Below are 14,080 nucleotides of genomic sequence, written 5' to 3'. Positions count from 1 at the left end.
AATGCGCAAACTGCATGATGGAAAGTATACCTGGGGTAAGTGAATTACCTCAGAAAACTGGATGAAAGTCAAGACTTCTGATTGCCACCTGCACAGCATCCTCTGTGTCAGGGATGAGGCTGGATCAAACACCTGGGAAGAGTCTGACTGTGGAGATGAAGGAATTCCAGTACAGAGGGAGCCACAGTCTGACTCTGGAGATGAGGGATTGCAGCCACAGACAGAGCAGGAGTGGGTTAGTTCGCCCCCCTTCATCAAGAATTCCCAGACTCAGATAGAGCAGCAGACTCGGAAAGCTCACAGAGGGGAAGCTCACAGAGGGGAAGAGATAGATGAGATTGAGGGGGTTGCTATGCAACCAGGAGGCAGGCAGCGTTTAGAGGGATCTTAATTTGATAGGGATCTTCTCCCCGAACCAGAAGAGCTGAAAGATTTAAAGTGCAACGGAAGTACAAGAGAGGAAGTACCGGACTTTGGTGCCCTTCGTGCTGCAAAAGGGGTGGAGACTCACAGTGACCAACTCGCAGCTAAGAACGGCAGGCTTGGAGTCACACTCTGGATGTTATTTGTAAATAAACGTAAAATAAAACTGCCAGAAACTCATTAATTCTTATTAGGGCTTGCTTGCCTGCCTGAGATCATTACACTCTGGGACTGTCTTCCCTCTTGACATGAAACTACAGTAGGTACCAAGCACAACAGCTCTATTTTTACCTGGAAGAAGTCTGCCAGCTGCATTGCCATGATTACTCCCCTCTAGTCCATCAGGCACAAGCTGGCTCTCTTCCTCATCCCACCAGGTATCATTGTTTTCCTATGCCAAGCTTTAAGAGGTCAACTTTCTCCTGGGTCCTAGATCTACCCCCCCCCCCCGAATGTTAGGATGTGAGTTTCAAATGACCTGGCAATTTTGCATCATTGAGTCTAATCTTATAAAGGTTTCCAATGGTATTCTGGGTGGGTGTTAGAATATGCTCAGCCACACTAGATGCATACTTGAGAGTGCAATAGCCATCAAAGTCTTCCATGAAGCCAATGCCTCTCTTGGTGCTTGGACTCTAAAATGAAGTGGTTGGCAAGCAGGGCTGTGGTTGTGCAAAGACTGCGAAAGAGCATGCCTGATGCATGTCAAAACCTAGAAGTCTGGTCTGATTCATACTTAAAACACACAGAGAGAGACTAGTTTTCTGGACAGCCAGTGTACATCTGGGTAATTAATTCATCCTCCTCTGATTCCAAAGGTTCACTGTTCTGACTGGGGGAGTTTAATTACCTCTAATCACAACTTTATTGAATAGTAGTACATGGCTGGTAGTAGAAGTAATGACACCTATCTGATATCTGTGCATGAATTTGGATCATTTATAATAGTCAGCTTGTGGAAGAGGGAGACCTGCTGAGCACTCCGGGCAACATCTGAATATCTGCTTGCCCACCATCCGTTTGCAATTCATTTGAACGAGCTTGGCAGATACCAGACGGCAACACATAGACAAGTTGCATTTTGGTGTTCTCTTCTTCTGAAGGTGTTGCCCTTCAAACACAGAAGTTTGAGGGAATAGCTCTCAGATCCTTTTCAGTGGAGAACTGTACTTTCTGTGTGCCCAGTGCAACTGAACTATAGCCCTCTCTGCTAATGCTTAGGTAGCTGATGTGGCGCTCTCTAGATGCTGTTGGACCACAACTCCCATCATGCCTGACCATTGTCCATGCTGGCTGAGGCTCATGGCTATTGGAGTCCAATGGCATCTTGAAGTTCCCGCATTGGATACCAATGCCCTAATGCAGTTTGTTGTTTATAACAACATGTGATACAGTACAGTGGTACCTCGGGTTAAGAACTTACTGTATTTTTTGCTCTATAAGACTCACTTTTTCCCTCCTAAAAAGTAAGGGGAAATGTGTGTGCATCTTATGGAGAGAATGCAGCCTGCACAGCTATCCCAAAAGCCAGAACAGCAAAAGGGATTGCTGCTTTCACTGCGCAGCGATCCCTCTTGCTGTTCTGGCTTCTGAGATTCAGAATATTTTTTTTCTTGTTTTCCTCCTCCAAAAACTAGGTGCGTCTTGTGGTCTGGTGCGTCTTATAGAGCGAAAAATATGGCAATTCGTTCTGGAGGTCCTTTCTTAACCCGAAACTGTTCTTAACCTGAAGCACCACTTTAGCTAATGGGGCCTCCTGCTGCCACCGTGCCGCCACTGCGTGATTTCTGTTCTCATCCTGAAGCAAAGTTCTTAACTCAAGGTACTCTTTCGGAATCTGTAACCTGAAGCGTCTCTAACCTGAAGTGTCTGTAACCCGAGGTACTACTGTATAAGGCAGATTCCTATGCTGACACCACTGGTCCTCCAGCTTCATATTGTCTTGATGCTGACTTGCAGCAGCTGTCCAGAGTTCCAGTCTTTTCCAGCCTTGCTTCGAGATGCCATGGATCCATCTCTGAGCTATGCCACTGAGCTACGGCTCTCCCACATAAAGGGCTATAGAGGATTCTCCTCCTCCTCCTCCTCCTCCTCCTCCTCCTCCTCCTCCTCCTCCTCCTCCTTCTCCTCCTCCTCAATAAAGCCACTTCACAGAGAAAATACCTTCCACCATTTTGTGTGGGTGGTGGCCACCATCCGCCCACAACACAGCTACAATGTCATGGAATTAAAGCATGTTGGCAGGGGCATTACAGAAATTTGATGGAATGCCCCCAGTTTCTCTGCCCACAGATAAAGTGTAGCATTTCCAAGGCCTTTGGGTGCAACTCTAAAACAAAGAAAGATGCTACTTTGTTTCATGGAGGATGAGGCTATCAATGGCTACTAGCCGCAATGGCCATATGCGAGCAGAAGTATGTCTCTGGATGCCAACTGGTGGGAATTGCAAGTGCAGAACATTACTGGTGCACTCAAATTCCTCCTGTGGGCTTCCCCATCGGCATCTGTTTGGCCACTGTGAGAACAGGAAGTTGGACTAAACACTTCTAATGTTGTTATGCTGGGTTATTCCCATTTGCATTGATGTGTTCACTTAGGTAATTTCCAGAATCATGCAATCACGCTGTCCTATTTGTGTTTACAGTGGTACCTTGGGTTACATACGCTTTAGGTTACAGACTCCGATAACCCAGAAATAGTGCTTCAGGTTAAGAACTTTGCTGCAGGATGAGAACAGAAATCATGCTCCGGCAGCGCGGCAGCAGCGGGAGGCCCCATTAGCTAAAATGGTGCTTCAGGTTAAGAACAGTTTCAGGTTAAATACGGACCTCCGGAATGAATTAAGTACTTAACCCAAGGTACCACTGTACTTGCAAGTAAATCCCAGTTTATTCAATGGGACTAACTCTCTATATTTATAATAAAAAAATTCTTCCAGTAGCACCTTTAAGACCAACTAAGTTAGTTCTTGGTATGAGCTTTCGTGTGCAAGCACACTTCTTCAGTGTGCTTGCACACGAAAGCTCATACCAAGAACTAACTTAGTTGGTCTTAAAGGTGCTACTGGAAGAATTTTTTTATTTTGACTATGGCAGACCAACACGGCTACCTATCTGTGTCTCTATATTTATGTTGAGGATTGCAGACCTGACTCTTCAAATTAAAAGTATATGTCTACAATAAATGCAATTCTATCATGCTCTTCCTACCTTATTCTTCCCGTAAGTGGTTGCTTGGTGTGGTGTGCGATGCAACTCCGTGGGTGGCTGATGGAACTATCACATTTACGAGTGGCTAATGGAACTATTCTATTACATTTGAAAATAAACAGCCCAGAAACGTGGTTTGTACAGAAATGGGAGCCCCAAGGCAACCCTCCTCCCTCCAATCCTTTGCAAACCATAAGGAAAAGAAGCATAGAAACATACAGTTGGAGAGTTGGAAGGGACCCAGAGGGTCATCTAGTCCAACCCCCTGCAATGCAGGAATCACAGCTAAAGAATCCATGGCAGGTGGCAATCCAAACTTTGGTTAAAAATGAAGAAGAGTCCACCATCTTCTGAGTGAGTACGTTCCACTGATGAATTGCTTTTACCAACAGAACGTTATTCCGAATGTTTAGTCGGAACTCTTTTCTTGTCACTTGAATCTATTGGTTTAGGATCTGTGCTGTGAAGTTGCAGAAAACAACCTTGCTCCATCCTCCAATGGGCAGCCCTTCAGATATTTGAAGATGGTCATCATATAATGTCTCAGATTTCTCTTCTCCCGGCTAAACATTACCCAGAAGACTGTTTCCAGACCCTTTGTCATATTGGTGGCGCTGTGGTCTAAACCACTGAGTCTCTTGGGCTTGCCGATCAGAAGGTTGGCAGTTCAAATCCCCACAACAGGGTGAGCTCCCATTGTGCTGTGCCAGCTCCTGCCAACCTAGCAGTTCGAAAGCATGCCAGTGCAAGAGCCAGTGTGGTGTAGTGGTTAAGAGTGGTAGTCTCGTAATCTGGGGAACCGGGTTCGCGTCTCCGCTCCTCCACATGCAGCTGCTGGGTGACCTTGGGCCAGTCGCACTTCTTTGAAGTCTCTCAGCCCCACTCACCTCACAGAGTGTTTGTTGTGGGGGAGGAAGGGAAAGGAGAATGTTAGCCGCTTTGAGACTCCTTAAAGGGAGTGAAAGGCGGGATATCAAATCCAAACTCTTCTTCTCTTCTTCTAGACTCGTAATCTGGTGAACCGGGTTCACGTCTCCACTCCTCCACATGAAGCTGGTGGGTGACCTTGGGCTAGTCACACTTCTTTGAGGTCTCTCAGCCCCACTCACCTCACAGAGTGTTTGTTGTGGGGGACGAAGGGAAAGGAGAATGTTAGCCGCTTTGAGACTCCTTAGGGTAGTGATAAAGCGGGATATCAAATCCAAACTCCCCTTCTTCTTCTTCTTCCTCTTCAAGTAGATAAATAGGTACTGCTGTGGCAGGAAGGTAAACAACATTTCTGTGTGCTCGGGTTTCTGTCATGGTGATCCGTTGTGCCAGAAGTGATTTAGTCATGACCCAGAAAGCTGTCTGTGCACAAATGCCAGCTCCCTTGGCCTGAAAGTGAGATGAGCGCCACAACCCCATAGTCACCTTTGACTGGACTTAACCATCCAGGGGCCCTTTACCTTTACCTTTCTCCTCTGCACACATTCCAGTTTGCCAATATCCTTCTTAAATTGTGGGGCCCAGAACTGGACACAGTACTCCAGGTGTGCTCTGACCAAGGCAGAATAGAGCAGTAGTATTACTTCCTTTGATCTGGACACTATACTTTTGTTGATGCAGCCTAGAATTACATTAACTTTTTTGCTGCTCTAGAAAGACTACACATGTATCAGATTTCCCTGTTCATGTGCTGAGGGGTGGGTGGGTGGGAATCCTGTACAGACCTGAATGATAAACCCACAGATTCAGTTCTTCTTGTTTAAATTTTTGCTCCCACTCTTACTATCTGGGTGCTGCACAGGAATCTGTATGAAACTGAATTCGGACATGTGAGAGGCTACAGTGCCATCTTCAGGCAGGAGGGTATCAAATGCATGCTTTTTTCTTATGTTAAAGATCCATCCTGGTGTTCTGTGGAAGCAGTGTTCATCCCAGGGGCTAGGATGAGTATTTATAGCTGGAATGGCAGTTTGGATAATATTTAGCTCATCCCTAGCCTCAAAGGATCTCAAGGCATGACACAAATAATAATTGATTAAGCCTCATGGCTTACCCTCGGACAATGCAGAGAGATATTTTCTCAGTGGTAAATCACAAACATCTCAGAGAATTTCCAAAGCAGGAGAATTCCTATTGTCACCCCAGACATTGATAAGAGGGTTGGGGTTTTTTTAATAGCAGGTGGAAATTTGATTGATTTTTTCCTCTGATGTCTTCAGATTTCCGAAGTGTTTTGTGAAATTGCTGTACCTTGTCACCACCAAATACTAGTATTGAATGTGTTGTTGTCATTACTCAACACAAGACAGCCTTGGGTGGAGTGCTGTCGGATACCTAAAAGGCATTTTTAGGTTAAAATCTTACTACTAACTAGACTAGCACCACCCTAAGCATGATTGTGAGCATGCAACAATGCACAAACATATCCTGGTTTCTGCTCTACTATTAATTTTTAATAGTCTTCTGATGATCTGTAACTTGCAAATTGCATCTGTTTCGCTGTAATCTAGCGGTTGATCTGTGATCGTAATAATGCAGTTTAAAGTTTCAAAGTTTCAAGTCATTTATATTCTACTGATACTCAATGGAAATGATAGAGAGATTGCAAGGTCACTGGGTCATATTATAGAGAGGGATGAATGCATCAATGTTGGTGTCTCTCAGTTTCTCACTTTTCCAATCTTGAGTTTAGTACACCACATTTCTAAACCTGTTTGTTTTTTTTAAAAAAAGGAAAAAGAGAGATGAAAATGGTCAGCATTTTGGTATGATTTTCTGCAGATATACACATTTTTGCACCACAACTGACCAGCTTCCACCTATGTCACATATAATCCTGCAAACACTTCAATGCAATGCCAGCTCAAAAGGAAACACAATCTTTCCATCAGCCAGACCCCACATCTACCCACCTTCCCCTTCAGGCCCTATCATTGTTGGTGCTTCCTTGAGCATACAGAGGGCTCTCTTCCAGAGTGTATATGCCACCTCCACCAGCAGATCTCTTCTCAGATGAAAGAGTAGCACAAATGCTATGTCCAAAGTCCACTTGAATGGTCTTTGGACAGTTTTAGGATTGGGGTCTAAATCTGCAATCCTGCCTGGAACTCCCTTCCAATAAGACAATGCAAAATATCATGATGGATTTGGCCTGGGGTGCAAATTCAGTCTACCAGACTTTTCTATCTGGCCCTCTTGACTCACCCCAGGCCACAACCCTCCCCAGTCTGCTTTGCACCCTTCTTGGGTGTTTTTGTCTGGCTGAGATGGGTCCTTGAACTCTGATAATTGCTGAATGGAGGATAGAGACCAGTGTATGTGTGTGTGCAGTAACTAGGCTGCTGCAACAAAGTCCAATTCCACATCTCCACCCTCTTTTGCCTGCTTACAACTGCTATGTGGGCCCCTGAAGTCTGTCCAGAAGGGAATGGGGCCACCAGGCTGAAAAATGTCCCCCTCCCTGCTGTATGCTTGCCCCTTCTCAATTTTATTTTAAGCCGTATTTACTTCGGCAGAAAGAAAGCTCCGTAAAAAGTTGGCATTTAAATTAAAACAAGCTTGGAGCCTCAGAACGTGACGCGCCGCTCAGCCATCCATTTCTTGGTAGGGAATGGGAAGGAAATAAAGGAGCAGCAACAAAGATTTATACAGTTATTCCTTTTTAATTACCCCTCTGAAAATGAAAGCTCACAGGTCAGCAGTATCTCTCTTTCATTATCAGCGCCGGCGCCAAGGATTCTCTGTTTGTTTCTCTGCCCGTTCTGCCTCCTTCCCTTCCCCATTCCCAGATCTGAAGGAAGATTTGCTTAGAAAATTAAGGGCAATCACTGATAATTAGGTGATATACGGTTATAATAATTCTCTTTGTCATGCAGATAACTGTGGCAGATGATATGGTGGCTGTGTCATGCCATGTACAATGCCAAGAGGCTGATTGGAACTTTTGCCATCCATCCACTGATGGATGGTTCTTCTCTCAGCTGACGCGCAGTAAGCAAATTAAAAATTAAGCAGAAAAGTAATACAAGGAGGAGGGGAAAGAAAGAAACAAAGAGCCAGAAGCTAGGCGACTGTTGTTTGTCTTATTTTAGAATGGCCTTTATGCAGTTCGTTCATGAATTTCTGCATCACACTCCTGTGAATATTTTTTCTTTCTTTAAAATTGGACAGCTGGGTGTAGAGTGGGGAGAGGATCAAGGTAACTGTGGGAAGCCACCTGGCAGCTATGTTCTTGGAGATCAGTGTCATTAGTATATGCTCAGACAGATCCCAAGGCTTTAAAGAAGCTAGCTAAACTGGATAGCTGTGCAGACTGAGGAGAAGATACTATACAAAGTTGGTTTATGTATGTTTGTTTATATATTGATCAGAGAAAATTAATAGGCTTCTATTCAGCCCAAGGGTTTTTAGAACTGCTTATAGAATTTAAAATACTAGAAGCAAAACAAATAACCAAATATACTGAAATTGCTGTGATATAAGAGTAGCAGAGGCAAAAAGCAGTGTTACGCTGATGACAGTTCTATTTCTCCTTTACATCTGCAGGTAAGGCAGCAGAAGTGCTGGACGAGTGTCTTGCCTCGGTAATGGACTGGATGAGAGCCAACAAACTGAAACTCTATCCGGAGAAGACTGAGACACTGGGGTGGTTCCCTAGACCAGAATGGGTGGGTGATCGCCTGTTCTTGATGGGGTTACACATCCTCTGAAGGACCAAGTTCGTAGCTTGGGGGTACTCCTGGATCCTTACCTGTCACTCAAGGCTCAGATGGCCTCAGTGACCTGGAGTGTCTTCCTTCAGCTTCAGCTGGTGGCCCAGCTACACGTCTATCTGGACAGGGATATCTTACTTGGCTACGAGTGATAGCCGAAGAAGAAGAACAAGAACAAGAAGAAGAAGAAGAACAAGAACAAGAACAAGAAGAAGAAATGATGATGATGATGGTGATGATAACAGCACCCCTTGTTTTAGGGGTGGATCGGGCTGATTTACAATAATAGCAATAACAATAATAACACTAATTTTATTATTTACACCCCACCCATCTGGCTGGGTTTCTCCAGCCACTCTGGGCAGCTTACAGCATATATAAAAACATAACAAAACATCAAACATTAAAAAAAAATCCTGATACAGGGCTGCCTTCAGATGTCTTCTAAAAGTTAAGTAGTTCTTTATCTTCTTGACATCTGGTTTGCCCTGCGCTGCCCAGGGGGTCACCTTCCCCATGACTATCCCCAGAGGAATTTGGGGGTGGAGCTAAGGATTTTTTTAAGGGTTAAAGAAATACACACCTTATTTTGCCATACAATTAAAATAGGGTTTTAAAAATAGGGTTGGGAAAAGAGTGCACTAGCACCGCAAAGGATTGGATCCGCCAGATTCCCAGGAGAAGTTACTTAGCTGTTAAGCAGGAGGATCAAATCTTGCACAGTGTTTCACGAGCAGCTTTCCCACATGCAAGGGGAAGCCACCATCACATGATGTCGGTGATGTGGAGCTCACTAAAACAGACTGGAGCTGGTGCAGTGGTTGGGCTCAGATCTGCCCCAATGTCATCATGCAACAACAGTGGGGCCATCTCAGGATCCTACGGAATCCCGCCCTTCCCACCTCGTAAGCATCGCGTTTCAGAGCCTTCCACCGACTGACTGCCATGAAGATGCTGCCACTGGTAGGGGACCTGTGCACAGGGAGAACGATGCTCGTGCCTCAACCATTAGGGATGGGGGAGGAATTCAATTCCATTTTGTATTTTAAAGGCAAACTTGCCTAATTCACACTTTCCAAAACTTTGAGAATTTAAACACAGCCATCCTACTTGGACTACAGCAACGGGCTCTACATGGGGCTACCTTTGAAGGTGACCCAGGAACTGCAACCAGTCCAGAATGCTGCAGCTAGACTGGTGACTGGGAGCAGCTGCCGAGACCACATAACACCAGTCTTGAAAGACCTACATTGGCTCCCAGTAAGTTTCCGAGCACAATTCAAAGTGCTGGTGCTGACCTTTAAAGCCCTAAATGGCCTCGGTCCAGTATACCTAAAGGAGTGTCTCCACCCCCATCGTTCTGCCTGGACACTGAGGTCCAGCGCTGAGGGCCTTCTGGCGATTCCCTCACTGCAAGAAGCAAAGTTACAGGGAACCGGGCAGAGGGCCTTCTCAGTAGTGGCACCCGCCCTGTGGAACGTCCTCCCATCAAATGTCAAGGAAATAAACAACTATCAGACTTTTAGAAGACATCTGAAGGCAGCCCTGTTTAGGGAAGTGACTGATGTTTTAATGTATTTTTAATCTTTTGTTGGAAGCCGCCCAGAGTGGCTGGGGAAACTCAGCCAGATGGGTGGGGTATGAATGAATGAATGAATGAATAAATAAATATCATCATCATCATCATCATCATCCTTTGAAATGCAAGAGAAATTGAAATTGATGCATTTTCCCATCCCAACATCCTATCAATGCTGGCCAGTGGGGGTCCAGATCCAACAGCCCTGCCCTGTATCCATTTTCAATGCTGCAAATTATCAAAAGTTAAGATTACAAAGCTCTCTTTGGCTGTTGGCACTGGGGTCAAAAAAATTAGGTGTTCAATGCTGCTGTTCTGAGGTGTTCCTGGTGACTTAAAGGATATTTTGCTCAGGGAACCTCTCCATGGATCAAGACTGCAATGTGTCCCATGGTTTGCCCTAAGTGTTTGCCCATCACTGTTGGGGGTTCCCAGTGACCAAAGAGACAAGCTCTTTTGATTTTGCTTTGCCCTTTATTCCTTGTTTTCTCATCCTGCCTGGGAATAAACTCTGCTGATCAAGGAGTAGACCTGGGGTGCTCTTTGCCTTGTCCGAAGAATAATAAAAAAGAACCTGTTCTTAGCAGAACAGCAAGCTTCCTAAACCCACATATATGCCTCCGTTGATGTCAAAAATCATTCTCTCAGGCATGCAGGGAAGAGGTTCGTTGTTGGCACATCCTTTTGAAAGTGCCCTCTCTGTGAGCAGATTTTCTTTCATCTTTCTCTTTTCCACTTCTGTTGCAGCCTGAAGACAACTTCCATGGGCACAGACTAAAATATCCTCCAGAAATATTAAAGTGGCAGCAGTGGCAGGGGAGAAAACGCTTCTGCATTTTTCTCATGGAAATTTGAACATTCAGCCTTTGGAGCAGGGTGACATCTTGAAAATGAGTCTGACAAGGACCCCCTTTGTGATACAAAGTGGATGCAGATTATACTGTGGTGAGATGGTCTTTGTACAGGGTCCTTAGCTAGGACTGACTCAAGTGAAGAGACTGAAAAGTGCAGATAGAAGCTTAAAAAAAGTTTACAATAGGACCACAATTATCTTTTTGTTGTTGTTTAGTCATTTAGTCGTGTTCAACTCTTCGTGACCCCATGGACCAGAGCACGTCAGGCACTCATATATATATATATGTTTATTGAAGCTTTTATCTCTACAAAATAACAGAAAGAAAGAAAGGTTTACACATAGTGTAACCCCCACCACCACCATTGGTTCGACATAACTCAAAATGTGAGTTAAAATCTGACTTCCATTGTTGCTTGACCTTAATTCTGTAATTTACCATTACAGTTGTGTTGTTATATTGTATTTGACAAACACTCCGATTTTACTTGCATTTGTAACCTTTTCCCCTTACAAATTTTGTTCTTTACATATCAATATTTCTGTACTGGAGCAGTGTTTTTTCGCATATTCATTCACGCAACTCCATTCTTTTATTAAATTTTGATTTGTTTGACCTCTGATAGCTGCCATCATTTTGGCCAATTCAACAAATTCAGTAAGTTTGATTTGCCAATCTATTATTGTGGCTATTTTCTCCCCCTTCCAGTTCTTTGTTATAGAAACTCTTGCGGCAGCAGATGCGTATAAGAACAGTGGTGCCTCGCAAGCCGAAATTAATCCGTTCCGCGAGTCTCTTCGTCTTGCGGTTTTCTCGTCTTGCGAAGCACGGCTATTAGCGGCTTAGCGGCTATTAGCGGCTTAGCGGCTATTAATGGCTTAGCGGCTATTAACGGCTTAGCGGCTTTAAGAAAAAGGAAACAAACTCGCAAGAACTCGCAAGACGTTTTGTCTTGCGAAGCAAGCCCATAGGGAAATTCGTCTTGCGGAACGACTCAAAAAACGGAAAACTCTTTCGTCTAGTGAGTTTTTCGTCTTGCGAGGCATTCGTCTTGCGGGGCACCACTGAATATCCTTTTCTTATTTATGGGGATGTCATTTGTTATTAATCCCAGAAGATACGCTTCTGGTTTCTTGTTGAATGATTTTTAAAAAATCTTTATTATCTCTTCATGAACTTTATTCCAAAAGGTTTTTATCATGCTACACCCCCACCGCATATGATACATTGTTCCTATTTCGCTACTGCATCTCCAGCATGCATTGGTTTTTTGCTGCTAACTTTTTGCCAATTTCTCAGGGGTTAGATACCAGCAGTAGATCTCCCTTATTGTGTAACACGCTGTGAATTTGATGTCAATTTTCCACAGCTGTTCCCATTGTTCTAACATTACGTTATATCCAGGGTCCTGCGCCCACTTTATCATAACGTCCTTTACCATCTCATCCTTGAGTTCCCATTTCAAAAGTAGGGCGTACATCCTAGATAGGTTTTTTTTAATTAATTTGTAGTAATTCCTTTTGTAATAATGACTCATTTTCTCTAAAACCAATTTTCTTATCTTGATTGAATATATGCACTATTTGGTGATATTGAATCCAACTGTTACAGAACTGTTTGATTTCTTCATATGGTTTTATCTTTAATTGGCCCTGTTCTATTTTTATCAATTGCTGGTAGGTTACCCAATTTATATCCATATTCTTTTTTTTTACCGATATCATCTCCACTGGGGATACCCACCAGGCTATCTTAGGCTCTAATAATCTGTGATATATGTCCCAGACCTTATATAATGAGTTTCTATGATTTAAAAAATCCTTATGCACTGCCACTTTGTTGTAAATTAAGTAGGCATGCCAGCCAAACCTCATATTCCAGCCTTCTAGGTCTAGAATGTCTGTCTTTTTCAATGTTACCCAGTCTTTTAACCAGTTCAAGCACGCTGCCTCATAATAAATCTTCAGATCGGGAAGACCAAAGCCCCCTCTTTCTTTTTCCCCAGTTAATAATTTATACTTGATACGAGGTTTTTTCCCTTGCCACTAGAATTTTACTATGTCTTTCCTCCATATGTTGAAACAGTCCATTTTGCTTATTATTGGTATCATTTGGGAAAGGAACAATAATTTTGGTAATATACTTCGGTCAATAGTATACGATAGCTGCGCTCCCCTGCTAGAACCTCCAAACAAGCACGCCAGGCACTCCTGTCTTTCACTGCCTCCCGCAGTTTGGTCAGACTCATGTTGGTAGCTTCAAGATATTTATTAAGATTTTTTAAAATATTACAATAAAAATGAAAAAAAATAACAAAAATACAAAATAAAAATAGTTAAAAACACACAGATTTTCCATTACTTATTTTCCTTTGACTTATTTCCCGGACCTCCTCATACCTCCCTTTTTTGTATTCCACTTCAATCTGTTGGTTCAGCAAATCCTTTAAAAGTAATAATATTAGATTTTTACCTATTTATAACCTTTTTTCATATTCCCTTAAAGCATTACAGCTGGAAACCACTTAATTACTATCCAACATCATTCTAACATTCATTAATTTTACAATATTTCTGTAGATAATCTTTGAATTTCTTCCAATCTTCTTCCACCGACTCTTCTGCCTGGTCTCGGATTCTGCCAGTCATTTCCGCCAGTTCCATATAGTCCATCAGCTTCATCTGCCATTCTTCCACAGTGGGTAAATCTTGTGTCTTCCAATACTTTGCAATGAGTATTCTTGCTGCTGTTGTGGAATACATAAAAAAAGTTCTGTCCTTCTTTGGCACCAATTGGCCGACTATGCCTAGGAGAAAGGCCTCTGGTTTCTTCAAGAAGGTATGTTTAAATACCTTTTTCAGTTCATTATATATCATTTCCCAGAAAGCCTTAATCCTTGGGCACGTCCACCAAAGGTGAAAGAATGTACCTTCAGTTTCTTTACATTTCCAGCATTTATTGTCGGGCAAATGATAGATTTTTGCAAGCTTGACTGGGGTCATGTACCACCTGTATATCATTTTCATAATATTCTCTCTTAGGGCATTACATGCCGTAAACTTCATACCTGTGGTCCATAACTGTTCCCAGTCAGCAAACATAATATTATGTCCAACATCTTGTGCCCATTTAATCATAGCAGATTTCACCGTTTCATCCTGAGTATTCCATTTCAACAGCAAGTTATACATTCTTGACAAATTCTTAGTTTTGGGTTCTAACAGTTCTGTTTCTAATTTTGATTTTTCCACCTGGAAGCCAATTTTCTTGTCCAAATTATATGCCTCCATTATCTGATAATAATGAAGCCAGTCT

The 14,080-nt window shown here is 43.2% G+C and overlaps 1 long non-coding RNA gene across 1 annotated transcript in view; it reads left to right on the top strand.

Moving 5' to 3' along the window:
- LOC308482406 overlaps positions 1-11,819 on the top strand; it is a 320,560-nt gene extending 308,741 nt beyond the window's left edge. Inside the window, exon 3 of the long non-coding RNA XR_013989261.1 lies at positions 11,604-11,819. This is a non-coding gene — a long non-coding RNA (uncharacterized lncRNA). The remainder of the gene's footprint in view (positions 1-11,603) is intronic.
- The last annotated feature ends 2,261 nt before the right edge of the window (positions 11,820-14,080 follow it).

Source organism: Podarcis pityusensis, assembly GCF_964106645.2.
Source record: "Podarcis pityusensis genome assembly, chromosome: 8".
NCBI lineage: Eukaryota > Metazoa > Chordata > Lepidosauria > Squamata > Lacertidae > Podarcis > Podarcis pityusensis.
Note: the sequence above shows the minus strand (reverse complement) of the source record. Positions and strands in the feature narration are given on the sequence as shown.